We start from the raw sequence: 5110 nt of genomic DNA, 5'->3' as shown, positions 1-5110 counted from the left end.
CAAAGTAAACATTGAATGATAAATGGATAATTGATTTAGATTCGGTCTCACATAGCCCAGGCTGACTTGAAACTTCCTATGTAGCTGAAAATGACTTTGAGTTTCTAATCCTCCTGCCTCCTCCTCCAGCGCTGGGGTAGTTGGTATATACCACAATGTTCTGTTTATATGGTGCCAGGGATCAGATCCAGGGCTTTGTGAATGCTAGGCAAGCAATCTGCTAATTGAGCTAAAGCTCTAGTCACTAAAATTGTATTACAGTAGCTAAACATTTATTAATATCATTTGAGGGTACTATCACTTGATACGATGCATTTTGGTATAAAATATACAGTGATATACTATCTGTGTTTATGCTCTTGACGGTCCTATGACTCCTTCTCTCCCAGGAAGTACGTCACCTCTCTGAACCCTGTCCTGTGTATCCTCCATTGTCACGGTTGCATGGGGTCATTCCTCTGTCATCTATGTAGTTCCCTCTCCAGCCAGATTTAACTTTTTTGTTCTAACTAGATGGGTGTCTGGCACACAGAAGATATCCCATGTTCGAAAACTAACTTAATCCTCTTCAAATATACTCAGTAGAACTCTTTTGTGCTTTTCTTTAACAATGACTCTGTGATCTCAACATCTGTTACTTTGAAATGTGTTTTTATAAAGACAATGCCACTATGTTCCCCTGACAAAGAGTCTTAACACACTCTAACGCTGATGGATAGCCCCTTTATCTTGTATTTCTTGTGGTTTGACACTTGAAATCTCTTCATTTTTCTCAATTTCTGTGAAGAAGAAATCCTCTTATTTTTTGCCATTTTCTTCATTTATAATTCACCTATATGTTTAGCATAGTCTAAACATTGTGAGAAATGTCTTAAAACAAGAAAACTATAGGAAAAACCATGTCATTGTGTCAAGTAAATCTTTGATGTTGTGCCAATGAAGAGTATTTAATAGTCTCTCTCCTTTGGACACTATCCCTCTAAAAATTGTTTTATCACTAGCCATCAACTAATCCCTGGTAGAACATCAACTCTCAGTGGCTTAAGTTACTGCTGTAGGGCGTGTTTCTGTTTTAAAATAAAAAGAACGTGAGGGACTAGAGAAATGGCTCAGTGGTCAGGAGCTCCTCACACAAAGGACCTGGACTTGGTGCCCAGTTCCCACATGGACACTCACAAGAACCTCTAATTACAGTTTTGGAGGATTTGGGCGCCCTCTTCTGGCCTCCTAGGCAAATAGACATTCATAGTTCACTCAAGGATGGGCAGACACTCAAACCCATAAAATAAAAAATTTTTAAACTCCTTTAAAAGTAAAATAAAACCTCGCCCAGCAGACCACTTACTTCATCATCTCTATGTCGGTCAGTGATGCGGCGCTCTGAAGGCCTCGGGAGCGGTGGCGAGAAGACGGAGGTCGTGATTGACCTAGGAGAAGCCTTTACCAAGTGTGGATTCGTAGTGTGATAAATTCCTAGTGTGATAAAAAGAGCTGGCATGTCTAAGCCAATCAAAATTGCTCCGTGTAATATCGATACAGAAGAATTATATTCCTACCTAAAGGAATTCATCCACATACTGTATTTCAGGCATATGTTGGTGAATCCCAGAGACCGCCGGGTTGTGGTTATTGAGTCGGGGTTATGTTCTTCCCACTTCGGAGAGACCCTTACTCGAGTTCTTGTCAAATATTTTGAGGTTCCATCTGTCTTACTTGCTCCAAGTCATCTGGTGGTGCTCCTGATGTTCAGGATTAAGTCTGCCATGGTCCTGGATTGTGGATACAGCGAAAGCCTGGCGTTGCCTATCTATAAAGTTATCCCAGTACTGAATTGCTGGGGAGCACTGCCCTTAGGGGAAAAGCCCTTCACAAGTACACTGTTGGAACAATGTACGGTTGACAGTGGTGCGGCCAAATGACAGTCTTCCCTCGGTGATGGGTTCAGTTCCAGAGGGTGTGCTAGAAGATATTAAAGTGCGGACATGCTTTGTAAGTGACCTGAAGCATGACTACACAGCAAAATTTAATATTGATGGAAGTAATGAATGTCCCTCTCCACCTCCAAATGTCAACTATCCACTGGATGGAGAGAAAATTTTACATGTGTTTGGATCAATCGGAGATTCAGTTGTGGAAATTCTTTATGAACACGATAATGAGGAGAAGTCAGTTGCTACTTTAATATTGGATTCCCTTTTACAGTGCCCAGCAGAGAATCTGGTAATCACAGGCGGCTCGTCTATGTTGCCAGGATTTCTCAACTGATTGCTTACAGAAATACGGTGTTCGGTAGAAAAGCCAAAATACAGGAGGACACTTGGCACCAAGAACTTCTGAATTCATTCTCCACCTGCAAAAGGCTAATTGTGTGGCCTGGTTGGGAGGGACTGTTTTTGGAGCATTGCAAGACATACTTGGGACCCGCTCCATTTCAAAGGAATACTTAACCAGATGGGCCGTATACCTGAATGGTGTTCTCTCAATAACCCACCTCTGAGAATGGTGTTTGATGTTGGGAAAACGCTACCACCGCTGATGAGAAGAACATTTTCCACTGAGAAATAAATGATTAAATAAATTCAGCTTTGCTTTATTTCAAATATTTAATCAATTACAAGTAAGCTGTACAAAGTATGTAGGATGATTTAATACATAGCAGTGGCCTTTACGTAGCAAAGTATTTCTGTATACTCTCTTTGCATTGGTATTTAATTCATGTGACTTTGTCTCTTGTGTCAAATGTTGTAGTGAATACTTGTGAGATCCATTGCATTTCTATCAATAAAATATAGTTAAGCTGTTCAATTTTGTTAAAAAATAAAAATGAAATAAGAAATAAGCTTAAAATCTGTGAGATTCCCCCAAAACTAAACAAGTGAATCTCCATACAAGTTGGGGAAAATCATTAAGCACTCTGAATCACACAAGATGTTGGAGCTCCTCGGGCCATCACAGGATAAAAGGTCTTTGTGTTGGTAGATCCTGTCTAGAAGATGATGACCTGGTCAATAACCCATGGCTGGCAATAATACTCTTAGAGTTTAGGCAGACACTGGAATTCAAGTGATACAGAACTGGGCGAAAGTCTTGAAGACATAGGGCTTATCATTCTTAGATTTCCTAGTACAATGTGTCCTCCTTATAGAAAGAGCATCTGGTTTTTCATTACAGAAGCCTCTAACTCCTTTTCCCCCTCACCACCACCACCCCACCCCCATTTAACATCTCCAACTGTGGACATTGGACCAAGAACCAACAATTTGTTGTCTTCTATTCGGGAACACAAATGTTGATTCTTAGCAGCAAGAAAGAACAGCGAGGGAAGCACTGGGATTAAATAGCTCTCGTTAGAGCCTAGGTGTGAATCAGCTGTAGAGTGGTTGTCTAGCCCTGGGTTCAATGTCAGCGTTATCTCAACTGGGAGAGTGTGAGGTTACCAGAGATTTCAAGTTTGTTTCAAAGATGTTCGAGAACTTACCATACTATCTGATATCACCTACTGTGCGACAGATATCATAGAAAAACTAAAGCCTACCATTCTCCGGTAAAGAACTATCTGCTAAGACTGAAAAGTTCCCTTTCAGGTTTGTATGTTCCATTATTCACACAATTTGAGTCTGGTGATTTTACTATCTACTATAAAGTTGTGTTCTCTCTCTCCTTTTTCTTGGTGTACAGATCTCTCCAGGTGGCGTATGAGGTTACAGAGAAAACTGTTCTGAGTTTTATGCAATGAATTTGCAGTGAGTAAGGGAAGAAGCCCAGTGAAGGGCATGACTCTCTGGCTCCAAAGCACCTGAGGATCACTTGTAGCTCAGCACAGCATCCAGACCTGAGGCCAAGCTGTGCTCACCCTGCAGTTTCCTTCAAGAACTTCACCCCTCTGCGCACAAGGCTTCTTCCCTCTGTAACTTCAACTTTAGCTGGTTTTTTTTTTTGCCTATCACAGCTTTTTATGATTTTAGGACTCAGGTTTCAGCAAGGTTGATCACTCAACCAAGCATTCTAAATTTCAACTTCCTTTCTTTTTTTGGTTCTTTTTTTCGGAGCTGGGGACCGAACCCAGGGCCTTGCGCTTCCTAGGTAAGCGCTCTACCACTGAGCTAAATCCCCAGCCCCCCAACTTCCTTTCTAACAGCTGGTGATCTGTTCTCTTCTGAGGCAGGTGTGCCTAATACAGACAGACAGACAGACAGACAGACGGATACATAGATACATAGATAGACGATAGGTAGATAGATGATAGATAGATAATAGACAGATAGATGATACATAGATACATAGATAGATGATAGATAATAGACAGTCAGACAGATTATATAGATGATAGATAGATAGATAGATAGATAGATAGATAGATAGATAGATAGATAGATAGATAGACAGATTAGATAGATTATAGATAGATAGATAGATGGATGGATAGATAGATAGATAGATAGATAGATAGATAGATAGATAGATAGATAGATAGACAGACAGGTAGGAATAGAGATATACATCTCAAATATAGAGAAAACATATGTAAAAGAGAAAGGCTATTTTCAAAAACAATGGGAGCAGAAAGACAATAACTAATGTTGTCTAACTGTACATAGTAATGGAAACACTAATCTAATTACCATAGGAATACTGAGACATTCTTCCTGGAGAGACAGAATAAATCATGAGTCAGAACTGAGAAAACACTGAAGAAGGAATACCTTTTAGGAGTTATGTTGAATGCCGGAAAGATGACTCAGTAAGGAAAGGTACTTGCCACAAAGCTTGACTGCCTGAGTAAAACACACACACCAAATGGATGAATGAATGAATGAATGAATGAATGAATGACTAAATTTATGTGATAATATTAATATAATACTAATACCTTTTAAAAAAGGACACTGATATATGTTCTACAGTGAGCACTTTGGTTTGCATTACAGGATAAAATAAAATGTAGGTATCTCCACAGGTTCATAAGACATATTTGAAGTTCTTGTACGCCCGATGTCTTACAAAATTTAAAATCAACAGGACTGACTCTACAATATCCAGATATAGTACATGTATCTATGTTAGGATTAAATAAAGCTTTTAGAAACAAACCAGACATTACAGTCGCTCC

General features: G+C 39.6%; 1 pseudogene; it reads left to right on the top strand.

Annotated features, from left to right (window-relative positions):
• Nucleotides 1-1370: 1370 nt before the first annotated feature.
• On the top strand, nt 1371-2578 carry Actr10-ps1 (actin related protein 10, pseudogene 1; annotated as a pseudogene).
• The last annotated feature ends 2532 nt before the right edge of the window (nt 2579-5110 follow it).

The sequence above is a fragment of the Rattus norvegicus genome, chromosome 2 (assembly GCF_021556685.1).
Source record: "Rattus norvegicus strain SHRSP/BbbUtx chromosome 2, alternate assembly SHRSP_T2T, whole genome shotgun sequence".
Lineage (NCBI taxonomy): Eukaryota > Metazoa > Chordata > Mammalia > Rodentia > Muridae > Rattus > Rattus norvegicus.
This window is presented reverse-complemented; position numbering and strand designations above follow the sequence as displayed.